A 15641-nucleotide genomic window follows, 5' to 3' on the forward strand; every position below is an offset into this window, starting at 1 on the left:
CAGAGGAAAGGACAGTTGGTATGAAAAACACAGAGTCTATGACCTAAGGTGAAAGCTGGGCATGCTTATGAACAGTCCTCATTGCAACAAACCATCTCTTTAGGACAAAAACAGCGTACAGTGTCACGTGGATATCCCACAAAGTCCAACTAGGATGACCAGGACTCCCTGGAGCCTCTGGGTACTGCAGCAACCCAGTGCCTGGGTTACATAAGAAAAGCAAAGCTCAAGCTCCTTGGAAAACACACACACACACACACCACACACCACACACACACATACACACACACCACACACACACATACACACACACCATACACACACACACCATACACACACACCATACACACACACACACACCACACACCACACACCACACACACACACCATACACATACACACATACACACACACCACACACACACATACACACACACACCATACACACACACACACCACACACACACACCATACACATACACACATACACACACACCACACACACACATACACACACACCACACACACACATACACACACACCATACACACACACACCATACACACACACCATACACACACACACACACCACACACCACACACACACACCATACACATACACACATACACACACACCACACACACACATACACACACACATACACACACACACCATACACACACACACACCACACACACACACCATACACATACACACATACACACACACCACACACACACATACACACACACATACACACACACACCATACACACACACACCACACACACACACCATACACATACACACATACACACACACCACACACACACATACACACACACCACACACACATACACACACACACCATACACACACACACCACACACACACACCATACACATACACACATACACACACACCACACACACACATACACACACCACACACACATACACACACACACACCACACACACCATACACACACACACATACACACACCACACACACACATACACACACACCACACACACATACACACACACACCATACACACACACACACCACACACACACACCATACACATACACACATACACACACCATACACACACACACACACGCACGCACACACACACACGCACATACACACGCACGCACACACCATACACACACACACGCACGCACGCATGCACACACACCATACAAAGAAATGCCAGACGGAAAATTCCCGTCTCACCAGTTAGCCTGTGACTCGAGAGCACAGTCAAGAATAAAAACTGCTGTTCTGTCTGCATTCTTGAGAAGTGCCGGGTATAATCTTTCACTTTGCAAAGGATGCAGAAACCCGCCTGACATTAAGGAGTTTTTCTTTCTGTGTTGATTTTAATATCACATTACATCTCAAGCCACAAGGGCCTTTTATCCTCGCTCTGGACCAAACTGAAAACATCTTTAGTCTTCCATTGTCTCATTCCAACTAGAATGTCTCCTTTCTTTGATCCTACACAAAAGTGTGAGCACACACAGTCATGCACGCATGCGCATGCACACACACACACACACACACACACACACACACACAGCCATTGTGAGCATCCTTCCACATTCTTCCTCCTTCTATCAAGAGAATGTATAACATTCTCCACATACGTGTAAGTACAGCAGGGTCATTTTCTGAACAATGAGGTGAATGGATGAATGTGGAGGAGGAGTAGGGGAAAATGGGAAGAGAAGAAAAGAGAAAAATATCAGGAAGAGAACAGACAGAGAATAGACTGAGGGATTTATTTCCCAGATCTCCCTGGTAGTTTCGTCTTGCAGACCACTGAGCCACCACACAGGATTATGCCTCCTGCAATGCAATGAGCATGTGCTGCTTTTGCACCTGTCCCCTAGCAACGCCCCCAGTCTTGGATCCCATTACACCGTGATCTCCCGACAGCTGCCAAGTGCCAACAACCAGGCACCCCCCATAAACGGGAGGCGGAAGGTCCTTTGCTCCTTGACTGGTCTCAGGATGCATGGCTGCTGGAATGTTTTCTTTTTCATTCCCGGGACCTTATTTTGAGGAAATTAAAAAGAAAACGAAATGCTTAGCAACTGTGTCCACACACCCCTTCTTAACAACTGCGCTCCCTGCACATGGCTTTCAGTATGACTTCATGAGTCAAGCCTGTGACTTCAAGATGTTGATTCAGAAGAAATTGCTTGAAGTGTACTGACCCACGCTGACCCAGCATCACTGGCCATGGTCTTTTGTTATAAACCAAGGGTGTGACGACAGAGGCCTCCACCACCAGCAGCCTCTACCTATGCTATCTGGGTTCAATAATCATGGAGAATGAGGGCACTGGGTATGCCCGATACAGCCCCTGCATTTCCTTAATCCCCCACTTCGATTATGCACACACAACTACAGTTTCAATTACCTGATCCTCATTCAAAGTTTTTTTTTATTTAAATTAGAAACAAACTTGCTTCACATGTCAATTCTAGCTCCCTCTCCCTCGTCTCATCTCCTGTCACCCCCTCACCAGGCCCCCCAAGCCCCACCCAATACCCACTTCCCAGCCCCCACACAATTCCCTACTCGGATCCCCAGGGAGGGTGAGGCCCTCCATAGGGTATCTCCAGAGTCTGTCGTTTCATTCAGGGCAGGGCCTAGGCCCTCCCGCAAGAGTCCAGGTTGAGAGAGCATCCCTCATTGTGGGATGGACACCCAAAGTCCATTTATATGCCAGGAATAAACACTGATCTACTACCAAAGGCCCCATAGATTGCCTAGGCCTCCTCACTGACACCCACATTCAGGGGGTCTCATTCAAAATTTTATGTAATAGTCATAGTAACTAATTTTAAACTGCCATTTTGCACAGAGATCTGGCTCCAGATTAATAGGAAAGGGTTTTATTTTGCATCATGTTTTGTTTTCAATAGAAGGGGTCATTAAAAAATTCAGGTAATGCCTGGGGAGATGACTTAGTGGGAGATAGTGCTGCTATGCAAACATGAGGATCTGAGCTCAGATTCCCAAGATGCCTGTGGAAAGTTAGGCACGGCTGCACTTGTGCCTGTAACACCAGCATTATGGGATTGGAGACTTGAGGCTTGCTGCTGCAAGCCAAGATCCAGGTTCAGTGAGAGACCCTGTCTGAGGGGAATAAGATAGAAAATGATAGATCAGGGCACCAATGTCCTCCTCTGGTCTCTGTGAATGTGTATACAACACACACACACACACGCACACACACACACACACACCAGGGTCCGGGGATGAACAAGTCAAACACTCACATGTGTGGAAGAGACCAAGCAGTAGAGAAGCCTGAGTCAGGAGTGGAAGTGTATTCTGGAAAGAAGGCTAAAGCACCACCATGTGTTAACATAATGACCATCTTAATGATATTTGGCAGCAATTTGGTTATCATAAACCATGTCCTGTTCTGGCCTCCAAAATGAAGGTCACTGGGAAAAAGTTGGTTCAGAGGGAGGCTAACAAAATGGACAAATGTTTAGAAAACAAGACAAATGGGGCAACTGTGTTTTGCTTTGTTGAATGAGTCAAGGACGCGAAGCACCCAGCTTGGAGAAAAGAGCAGCCCGGGACAGTTGTAAAGTATTGTTTTTTCACTCTTCAGGGAGCAGAGACTGAAAACTATATGTCAGCCTCTGGCACTTGGGTCATGCTTTAGACATTAATTATTAGAGACTAGGGTTCAAAGTTCTTGGATATTTAACCAGACTTTAAAGATTCCATCAAAATCCCCTGAGGTCTTCTACTGGAAGCTGGGAAGGCCTGGGGGCTGCTGTTATATCCGTTGATATCCCAACACTGGGGCTATTCACTTGTCTTGCTTAACAGGGCTTGTATGTCTCCACAGACACTCACTTGTACCTTACAAAGCTTTGTTGGTACTTGACTGGACTTGAGGAGAGCTTCAAAGGCATAAAACAGTATCCCAACCCAAGTGACATCAAGATCTAGCATGGCAGAGCTGGGGAGATGGCTGAATCATATGCTTGTAACATAAGCATAAAGACTTGACATTGGCTTCCCAGTGCTCACATAAAAAGCTGGACACAGGCATGGTGGCACACACCTTTAATTCAAGCACTCTTGAAGCAGAGACAAGCAGATTGCTGTGACTTTGGAGGTAGCCTGGTCTACAGAGTAATTTCCAGGACAGTCGAGAATTCATTATGAGACCCTGTCTTAAGATAACAAGGTAGAGGGTTGCTGAGGAGTGACACTTGAGGTTGACCACTGACCTCCTCACACACACATGCCCATGTACATATGTAGTCATGTGAACAAACATACACATAAATATAGCACATTGACACAGACACCTACATGGCTGTCCAAGGCCCTACACAGCCTGAGGGATGGAGTGTGGATGACACACAGGTGTGGACTCTAGTCTGTCTTGGACAGGACTCTACTTTTCAATGAACTTCAGAAAGGATGACCTATTGCTTAGCAATCAAAACAATGGTCTATCTGTTTGTCTACTATAGCTGTAAAGGGTCTCTGAGAGACCTGGTAATGACTGAACAAGTCATGAACTTAGAAATGACCCCAGAATGAGATAATAATCTAAGGTGGTACCCAGGCAATGTAACTGGATTCATGTTCTCCTCGAGCATATAAGAAGTAGCATGTCTAGGCTCTTAGTGTTAGTGTCTAGCGTTAGTGTTGACTAAGCATGTCTGCCGGAGTGTAAAAACCCTACACAGAGGTGGAGGAAGAGAAAGTTCCTGCTGTCGTGACAGCGGTAATCTAGGCATTAGCTCTTAATGGCTTGGGTAGTAGAGGAGTGTCCAGTAACATGATATTTATGGCTAAAATAGAGGTCCCTGTACTGATTACTACAGAAGAATATACCGCCTGTCTTCAAACTTCAAGCCACTAATTAAGGGGAAACATCTAACTGTCTGCATATATTATTTTCACAAGTAAGATTGCTGTTATCTGCAAGTCAGGCAAGTTAGAGTGTGGTCATAGTGTGGTAAGCTTTGCTCTGCCAGGGAGCATTTCCCATTCTTTGCACCACAGCAGAGGAAAGCTGGCTCTCCTTTGCTGTGGTGGTTTTGATAGCGCTAGGTCAGAGCTCTCCTGCCCAAACCTGTATGGGGTTCATGTACAGAGCCTCATTCTTTATCCCAGGGATATAGCAACAGTGTTCAGAGAGCCAGCAGAGCTGAAAGTCCCAAATGAAGGGAGGTACGTCATGAGAAGGCACACAGAGACAACTGAAAGAGGCAGGTGAGGGGCACCTCAGATTTCAGGCCGGCTGTGTCTAAGAAACAGAGAGAGTTCTGCTTTGGGGAGCAGAATCCTGCTTTGTGGGGCGGGGCAGACAGAACAAGAGACACAGGCACCTCAGAAACCATGGGGGTGTGTTTCCAGCTGGGCCTCATTTAGGAAAAGCAGCTGGCACTTGGTAAATCATCTAAGACATGGAAATAAAAGCCTCTGCCAGGGTTTGGGCCTTCCTGGGAGGGGGAAGGGTCCTTTGAAAGCCCACTGAATGCTTGTCCCCACACATGAGAGGCCTGCTCAGGTTCCCTCAGACCCCTCAGAAAGCAAGAGCGAATCGGCTTTCACCCTCGAGGTTTAAACGCTTATTCTGGCAATCCCAGGTCATGATTCTTGGTTTCCCAAGGACCTTTGGATGGTGATGTCATTATCAAGCATTTTGTTTGGAGTCTAGGTGCAGTCGCTCACTGGGACTGCCTTTGTCTTCTTCAGCAGTAGTTTCCTGTCCTAAGGAGGAGTCGTTCACACAGAGGCTACAATTTGGAAGGAGGAAGAGTATCCAGAGAGAACCAGTGTTTCCCTGATGCTGGTTGTAAAATGAAGTTGGAGCGGTACCATTCCACACTAATTTGAATAATGAGGTAAAAAAAATGGAGCCATTCCCTGCCCACTCTGGGTGCCCATTATCCTATGCCAGTTGACAAAGAAATGCTTGGGAAGCTGGAGGTGTACAAAGCAGTCACGGGCCTGGAGGCTGAAGTCAACACAGTCGATGTTCATTTCAAAGTCCAATTGCACGAGCAGGGGGCATTTTATGTGACACAAATCCCAGCTCTTATTAGCGAGTGTTGAAAACGATGCTGGGAATGAGTCCTTGTGCAGAAGGTGGGCAGAGCTGCTTCAGCATCGTTAAGCTCAGTAGTTAAAATTAAGACCAAATGCCTGTAAATGACGCATCTTCCTTAATAGTGGCTTGTTTTTCAACGGTTCAGTCAGTGTGAGATTAGGTTTCGAGTCCACCTAGAAAGCTGTAAGAGGAATGAACACCATGGTCTTTAGGGGATTTAGTTTCACCCAAGGGACTCTGAATTTTCTTTTTCTACGTACAGTATCTTTTGTCAATATAATATGGTTAATGGCCAGGAATGCTGGGAGCCACATGACGCTGGGAGGCAGATTTTCACTCTTTCTGACGCTGACACATTGAGTTTAACTTAATCAGGGTTTGAAGTTGATTCACTAAAGAAGTTTCCAGGGTCCTTGTGTAGAAGGGGGGAAACTATTCCCATCTCACAGGACATAAGGTTGTGATTATGTCAGATGTCCCTAGTGCCACTCTGACAGCCCCTCCCACCAACCCTCCTGTGGATTGAGCTTAATCTCCATTTCAAATACACTCATTGTTCAGGGTTTCTGTGTCAGCTGTCAGCCAACCCCCTCCTCACAAAGTGGGAGGAGTCTTCTGCTGAAGTCTATACCTCAACACTGGTCCCCCAGGGTAAGTTGGGCTGGGGTCACTGCACTGCTATAAAGTACTGCCAGAGGAACTGACTTGATGTTCTATGCAGGTGGAACCCTTCATGAAGGGTAGCGGGGCCACCTCAGAGAGCTCGTTAGAACACAACCCTTTAGAGAGAGAACCCCACGAGGAACTTGGGTAGCTAAGGAGGTGTATTGCCTTGGGTGGGTTCTTCAGCTCTCACGCTTATTGTGGTCTTTGGCCCAGCTGTGAAGTGGCCAAGTCTCATGGGACTTCTACAGGAGTCAAGTAAGAGAACATGACAAGTGTGTGAGGCCAACAGTCAGGGTAGAGAAGAGGTGATCAAGCAAGGACCAACGCATAACATTCCTTGAAAAGCAGAAACCAGCCAAACAGCTACCTCAAGGGCTGTTGGGAAGTTTAAAGGAGGGAGCACATAAAATCATAGTGCAAGCTGGGGTGTGATATGTGATACACAATGAAAGGGTCATGGGTGGTGGCTGCTATCACTGTATGTTACAAGACCCCACAGAGAGCTGTGAGCTGACCATGCGAAGGTGTATTGATGTGATTTGTGAACAAAACCTAAGAATAATCAATATTTGGATCTGGACAAGCAAGATGGAGGACACAGAGTCAGGCTCTGCAAAGGGAAACATGAAAGTTTGTGGGAGACCAAAGGGGTAAGGTCAATTATTCACTTGTTGAAGGAGGAATCCTTGCTAGTCAGAGGATCCAGACATTATCCTAAATGCTTCCTGTCTTACTCAGAATCTGGTCAGCTTGAGCAGTCTGTAATGAGAACAGGAAAGATAGGAAGAGGCTAGCAAGGGATGGTTCTCCTGAAGGGAGTGACATCAAATGTCCAAGTCAGCCACGGTTTCTGTGGAACAGAGCCAAAGGAAATGCATCAGTACCCGAAAGGGGATTCTGTACAGGAATTGACTGGGCAGGGAAGTGTCCCATGATTTACTGTCAGCAAGCAGTGAACACAGAAAAACTAGGGGGTCATTTATCCAGTCTGAGTTTGAAAGCTTGAGATGTAGATGACTTGTGGGGTCAGTTTGGGAGTTCAAAGGTCATATCCAGAGCTCAGATGTCCAAGAGCAGATGAATGCATGGGACACTCATCAGATGTCCAAGAGCAGATGAATGCATGGGACACTCATCCTCTGTCTCAGTTCCCTTCCCTGGTGCTATGATGAATTATCACGTCAAAGGCAACTCCAGGTGGAAGAGTATATTCTGACCCACAGGTCAAGGGTTGAGTCTACCACGGTGGGAAGCCATGTTTGAAGCTGGTCACATTGCATCATCAGGAGTAATGGGAGCACGATGCTGCTCTGTTCCCTTTCCCTTGTGTAGTCCAAGAGCCAAGTAAGGAATGGTACCATCCACAGTGGGCGGGTCTTCCCACCCCAGTTAGTACAATCAAGATAATCCCCCACATGTATGCCCAGAGACCTTTTTTCTAGATGATTCTAGGTTGACAATTGACACTAGCCACCACACCCTTCTTGAGATTCTATCCCACGCAGGATTGGGTGGAGCCATCTCACACTGGTAAGGACAGACATGGTTTTTAGTCCATTGATTTCCAGGGTCACTCTTTCCCTAAGACAGCTCCTCATACACATTTAGAAATAAAGTTTGGCCAGCTTCTTGGCTTCCCTTAGACAGGTCACGTTAACTTCCAATAATATGGCTAGATAGTCAATGTAACAAGAATGGTCACACTGCCCATCGTGCCTTTCCTAATGAACGTGACTGGACAAAACTGGGGCTCAGACCCTACCTGGACCACGGCTTGACAGGGTTCTAGGCTCTGCCAAGTTCTAGTTTGGAGGTCAGGCCAGGTCTAGACACCCATCTGAAGAACATAGGTATAGGGGTTCCCTCATTAAGAATGTGGCTGTCTCTTTTGAAACCTTTGAGGGGCCAGAGCCTGGGGTCTTTCTCTGTGGTGTTATAGCAGAAGCTGTCCCTTGGACAAGGAAGCAAGTCCTTTCATCATGTTATAGAAACAAGTGATTGATGTTGAAGCTTTAAATATTTGGGCAAATCTCTCAGGCAGTACTGAGTTATCACTACTAGTAAACTTGGAAAGAGACCTCACCCCTTGTCCTCAATGTATTTAGCATGACCCCTCACTCCCTGCTTCACCTTTCTTTGAGATAATTTTACCAGCTCTTTAAGGAGCTTCTCAAGGGTCGCAGGTTCCTGCTTGCATGTTGACTTCCTTCTGTAAAACTCAGGACCCAGGAGGTGTTCAGGAAATCAGGACTAGGCAGTGTGCACAGGACTCTGGGTCAAGCATCCAAGTTTAGAAATCACAGAGGACCCAGAATGGACCACTAATGCCATGTCCACACCATCTTCAGGTAGCAGAGGCCAATAACCAGATTCACAGACTCGGCTGGTGGATGGTTGGTGCAGGACACAGTCACCAGGAAATAGGCTGCAGACACTTGGGGGAACCTGACTCATGGCTGCCAGGCGCCAAGGGGTACCCACCACAGGGCTGCCTCCTGCTCAGAGAAGAATGTTAATTGCTCCCACGCGCCTGCAGCTCACAGCACATGATGCTCTCCGTGTAATGTGCCTGGGCTTTCTGCTCACTGCCCCTCCTCCTTCTGTGACTCTGTAAACAGGTTTGTGCCAGGCAGATGCTCTTACTGCATCGGGCAGTGATTTGTTTCAGCAAGAATTTGAAGCAATGGAAACATCTTTCTGGCTTTAATAATGGCACAAGGAATGTGTGTCTGCAGGAAGCTTTGATGTATCTGAAAATCAGGGTTCTGAATATTTGGGCATATCCTCTGCCAACCCACAATGCCCCTTGGACAATTGTTGGTGACCCTTGAGTTGGGAGAATCCAAAGTGACGATAGATGAAGTGTTCGTGTGGGAAGACCTCCCAGAGAGAGGCCTGAGTCCCTGCAGTCACTATAGCCCACCTCCCTTGGGTCCTGCAGAGGGCAGAATGACTGTGGGAGTGAGGGCTGTATGGAGAATAGCAGAAGTTGCTAGCTCCTTGTGCTGACAACAAAGGCAAAGGGTGTTCGGATGCACCACAGCCATGCTGTCAGCCTCTCGTAGCACCGAAAGACTAGGAGGTTCATGCCAGTGAGGAAACTCAGTGACTGGAGATACAGTCAAACCCCCAAAGTCCATCACATGTCCTTTGGTAGAAGCCTTAGATAGTGTACAGCAATCCCTGGGCATCCAGGGAGGTTGGTGCCAGGGTCCCCCAATAGACCCCATCAACATATAACCCTCTTGTGCACATCAGATCATCTGCAGACAATTCCAAATATCTAACACCTGTACGTCATCGCTACACTGGCTTCTTTAGAAAACACCAAGAACAGCATCTGCACATGTTTGGTGAGGATTCAGGACCTCTGCCCTGGATGCAATTGCTCCACCCACGATTGGCTGCACCTGCAGATTAGACCCTTTAGTGCTGGCACTGTACTGCAGCCACATTCCCACCCTTTCCATTCCTTCTCCCTCCTCCTTCCCCTCCTCCTTCCCCTCCTCCTCCTGCTCATCGTCCTCTCCTGCCTCTTCCCTTCCTCCCTCTCCTTCTCCTCTCGTTCCTTCCCCCTCCTGTCCCTCGTCTCACTTATCCTCCATCTCCTGTCCTCCCTTCTTTCTCCTTTTCTGTTTCTCCTCCTCTCCCAGTTCCTCCTGCTGCTGCTGCTCTTGCCCACAGCTCTTTTTTGCTGCTTCTTTTCCAGGCAAGTTCACTATGTATCAGAAGCTGACCTTGAACTCCTAATCCTCCTGTCTCCATTGCCAAGTGCTGAGGTTAGAGATGTGTGATACAATGCCCAGACCCTTCATTTTCTACAGCTAAAACTGAAGCTTGGGGAAGAACAGTGGCATTTGTGATCACGACAGTAAGGGGGCACAGTGGATTCCTAACATACACAGCTTCATACATCAGTATGCTGGTTGCAAAGCCAGGGCATGGGTGAGTGGTGGTCTTAAAACAGGACCATTGATTCCTGGACACATTTCCTTCAAGAACTGGCTTCGTCTCCCTCCTCCTGAATGCGGGCTGTGCATTGTGACTCTTCCTACTCCTGAATAGAATTTAGCAGAGTTGAGACATTTGGCTCCCAAGGACAGGCAACCCAAGGCACCCACTGTGTTCCTTACTTTTTCTTGAGTCCTCTCTGGGGGAATCCAGCTGACAGCACAAAGTGGCTTAGGCAGCTGGCTGGAATGATCCAATGCTAAGGAGCTGGGGTCCCCAGAAAGCAGCCACCATGAGCACACTGCCTGCCAAGAGCCCTGTGGTAGAGGCAACCCATTCAAGTCTTCAGACGCCGACATCTTGCCTTCAGACTCAGGCCAGAGCCTTCTGGCTAAGTGTCTCAGGACTTCCCTATACACAGACACTGTAGGCAAAGATGTTTAACAGTGATTGGCACACAGCAATGGAAAACTAAAACAACATGACTTACAAAATTTGGGAAAACACCACCTGCAACCTCCTTTTGCCTTCACTCCAGTGCTCAGCAGGGACAGCCAGCTGGGTTATGGCACACACCCTCCCTCTGGGGACTGGTGAATCAAAGACTGTAGAAGGTTAAAGAGCAGTGGTTCTCAATCTGTGGGTCGCTCCCCATGGGGTGGTGCATCGGATGTTTATATTGTGATTATAACAGTAGCAAAATTAGTTATGAAGTAGCAACCAAAATAGTTTTATGGTCGGGGGTCACCACAACATGAGGAACTGTATTAAAAGGCCACAGCATTAGGGAGGTTGAGAACCACTGGTGTAGCGGTTGAGAACCGCTGCTATGGTTGGAAAGTGAAGGTTCCCAGCTGGCGGTGGTGTCTGGGAAAATCATGGAACCCTAGAGAGGTGTGGTGTACTGGCAGAAGTAGGTTGCTGAGGACTGGCATGGAGTCATGTAGACTAGCCATATTTAGTAGACTCTGATGTTCTGCTTCCTGATTGGTGGAAATACAACGTGCTCCCACCATAGTGGCTAGAACCCCAGCAGGATGGAACTGGGAGCTGAATGCTTCTTTTTGTCAGGCGATTGCTTGTGGGGAGAGACATCAAGTGACAGGGAACCCTGCTGGGTGTGCATGGCAGAACGGCAGACAGACATACCAGTGAGGAGAGATGTAGATGAGACGAGAAGACAATGGGTCGTCCAGTTGGAAAGATGAGCACAGACAGACAACGCAGAGCTCATTGCAGGACCTATGGGCTTTGCTCCCTTCCCCCTTCACCCCCAATATAACCATGTATGTGGATGTAAGGATATAACAAGGCGTTTGGGGACTCTTTAAATGCATCTGACTCGGGTGACCCAACACTCATTCAGGCCATCATCTCATTGTAAAAATACATTGGCCCAGGTAGACAAAGGGAGGTCCCAAGTTCTGCAGCCACATCAACATAGAACTCATCTGGAACAGCTGGCGCAGCTTTCAGAAACACCCTGTTAAAGACAGGCATCAATCACACTACCATCTGCCAGTTTTTCTACTCAACCCTGGGGTGTTTTAACTTTTCTCAACATTCCTTCATGCTAGACACCTTCTTGATTCTTGCTTCACAAATTAGAACAGGGGTTCATAAACTATTATCCACAGGCCAAATTCCACTGTCACTTGTTTGTGTAAATATTTGGGGAACTCAGCGATGCTCATGTATCTACACGCTGTCTCTGACTGCCTTGGGGGACAGCGACTCTGTGATCACTGGGGTTGGGGATGCTCAGCCCCTGATTTAGAGCAGATGCGCAGGCTGTGCCGAGCTCTGTGGAGCCAGCTCGCTGGCTGTGCCACAGATCTGCCCTGCTTTTAGGCTAGCCTTTTACTATACTGAAGTGGGCTTTGAGGTGGTCCCTCCCTGTTTTCCCTTCAGCGCACAGCAGGGCAGCCTGGGGAAGCTGCAATTTGAGCTTCAGAAGCTACTCAGAAGTTCCCAGTGTAGTCTGAGGATCAGCAAGGGAGGATGTAGAAACTTTGTTCCCAGGAGCGTGGCGAGAGACCCTAGGGGACAGCTAATTGCAGACTTGGGTTTGTGTGTGCTCGACTTGTGTCATGTATGGAAAAAAATGGGGTGGGGGCTGGGTCCCATCTTTCTCCAGCTTAAACTCACAAGAGACCTCACAAGGAGTAAGCCCAGCCACAGAGGGAGAAAGAGATAGAAAGGGATGGGGGGAGAGAGAGGGCAGGTAAGTGTTCAGCCTGATGCCTGTGTACTCCTGATCTGTCTGTGGCAAGCCTGTCCCCTGCATCTCCAGCTGGCCTATAAGTCTGCAGAGTTGGTTTCCTGTGCTCTGGCAGCTGCTTTTGGATTCTGTTCTTTTCCTGTAGGCATTTTCCAGTGTGGACTAAAATCCTATTGTCTCTCAGTGGGATCCTTCAAAAATTTGCCTTTTTAGCAGGCGGTGGTAATACATACCTTTAATTCCAGCATATATGGTGGTGCACACCTTTAATCTCAGCACTCAGGAGGCAGAAGCCCGTAAACCTCAGAGTTTAGGGTCAGCCTTGTCTACACAGCAAGCTCTGGGCCAGCCAAGGCTACAATAGTGAGACCCAGTCTCAATTAAAAACGATAACAAATGTCCTACCCTGCAGCTGGAACCAGCAGGACTAAAAGTAGACTAACCAAATAGCAGAGAGAGGGGGCAGTGCTCAGAGGAGGCGAGGCAATACCCACCCCAAGCTACGGCCCTTGGAGCGATGCTAACTGACCAAGGTGTTGGAAAAGTGTGCAGCAGCCTGAGCCATTGTAGCTCCCACAGCACTTACCTTTTGGGCAGTTGTGCCTTCAAGAACCATTTCTTCTAGATGCTGGGATCTATGCTCCGAGCCCCAGCCTCACCTCTTATCCCCCTGTGATGTGGACCTTGGGGTAGTTGGGCATCAGCACAGAATCTAGAAAACAAAATCATCAGTCTGCGGTCTGCTCTGGAGAGGCTAAACTTAACTGAGGGTCTACCTACCCCACCCCGAGGAACCAGAGCAGCGTGTGCCTGAGAGCATCTGTATCTGTCCTGTATCTCCTCCATTAGCCTGAAAGCTTCTGATCTCCAGAGGTCCTGGTTCGCCCTGGGAAAAGAGAGGGGAAGAGGTCACCTGAAATGTCAGTCTTGTATTCCCGCACTTCAACAGCATCACGGAGTGCAACCCAAATAGCAGAGAGGGCTTGGTTTCTTGGAAGTTTACCTTTGGCCTTAGCTTGGCTTGTTTCTAGCCAGCTTTTTTTAACTTAAATTATCCCATGTTGCCTCTGGGCTTTTAGCTTTCTCTATTTCTGCATATCTTTCTTTGCTTCTTATTCTGTGTCTGGCTGTGTGACTGGGTGGATGGCCCTTGGAGTCCCTATCCTTCTCCCGTTCCTAGGTCCTCCTTTTTCCTCTCTATTTCTCCTTCTATTTATTCTCTCTGCCGGACAGCCCCACCTATCCTTTCTCCTGCCTTGCTATTGACCATTCAGCTCTTTATTAAACCAGTCAGGTGTTTTAGACAGGCAAAGTAACACAGCTTCACAGAGTTAAACAAATGCAACATAAAATAATCCAACACATCTTTGTATCATTAAACAAATGTTCCATAGCATCAAAAATGTAATACATCTTTAACTAATATTCTACAGCAGATGATAATGGACTGAACCCCTGAGACTTCAAATCAGCCCCAGACAAATGCTTTCTTTATATAAGACTTGCTGTGGTCTTGGTGTCTCTTCATAGTAATAGAGAACTTCCTGCTCTTTCGAGGACCAGAATTCAGATTCTAGCACCCACATCAGGAGGCTCCCAAACCCTTGTGACTCCAGCTCCAAGGGATCCAATGCCCTACTTCAGCCTCCGTGAACACAAGCATATACACAAACAACACACACTCAAACACATATGTAAAAAATAAAATAAATCTTAAAACATAATAATAGGACCAGCGAGATGCCTCAGCCATTAAAGTACTTGCTGTCACACCTAGCCACCTGAGTTCAGTCCCCAGAACCCACCTGATGGTGTGACTCCACCTCTCTGGGCATGAGTGCCTATACACACACAATCAATGGATCAGTCAGTCAGTGCAGAAAATATTAAGTAATGATGTCTTGTTGTGCCGTCTCAAGAGCTCATGTCTGCTCTGTTCCATTGAGAGCCCTGTGGTAGATGGCAACACGATAGTGGGAACTAGTTCAGGCCCATGAGACCTGAGCTAATGTTTGTTTCCATGACCTCACTCTCCTCCACTAGGTTCCACCTCAACACATGCAGCCCACCGGGAAGGAAACAGCAACCACAGCTCATAGCTGCAGCCTGAGGGCTCGGTTACCTACTCACCAAGAAGTATGGCAAAGACACCTTCTGCTGACATCAGCTTGGCCCCTTTCCTTTGAAACACGGCTGTGGGCGTGGCTATTGTGGATGCCACAAAAGACCCGAGGGAAGTCGCCAACTGGAAGCGACCGGGCTACTTTCAAACAGAACTGTGACAAAGGGTCATGCCTGCATTTGGGCCTACGGGTCTGGGTAGCAGGCCCTCCAGAGCGAAGATGTCATGGGGAAACAAATTCCCAAGCACAGATTCCCATGGAAAAGGAGGGAAAGGTTGGTCTCCGCTCATTTGGCTGCTGTCCCTTCCCAGACTGTGCCCCGGCTGATTTTCCTGCTCAGTTACCTCCTTTGACCTTCTTCCAGAGCCTCTGGCAGCCCTGCTTTGTGGCTCTTAAGTGCAACCTTCCGTGACCTCTGTGTCACTTGAGATGTCACCATGGAGATGGCAGACCTCCCTGGAGTTGACCTTTCCATTTCATTCTCTGGTTTCCAGGCCGTGGGCACCACCCCCAGCACACATCCTGCTTCAGCCACGGGGTGTGTCCTCTAGGACTATTCTGTCCCATGGA

General features: G+C 47.9%; 1 long non-coding RNA gene across 1 annotated transcript; it reads right to left on the reverse strand.

Moving 5' to 3' along the window:
* Nucleotides 1-4090: 4090 nt before the first annotated feature.
* Nucleotides 4091-15369, reverse strand: LOC106022137. Its single transcript, XR_005879819.1, has 3 exons — nt 15079-15369; nt 13535-13834; nt 4091-6291 (listed from the first exon to the last, which is right to left on the reverse strand). It is a non-coding gene; the product is annotated as an uncharacterized LOC106022137 (long non-coding RNA).
* Nucleotides 15370-15641: the final 272 nt, after the last annotated feature.

This window comes from Mesocricetus auratus, unplaced genomic scaffold (genome assembly GCF_017639785.1).
Source record: "Mesocricetus auratus isolate SY011 unplaced genomic scaffold, BCM_Maur_2.0 Super-Scaffold_100010, whole genome shotgun sequence".
In the NCBI taxonomy this organism is placed as follows: domain Eukaryota; kingdom Metazoa; phylum Chordata; class Mammalia; order Rodentia; family Cricetidae; genus Mesocricetus; species Mesocricetus auratus.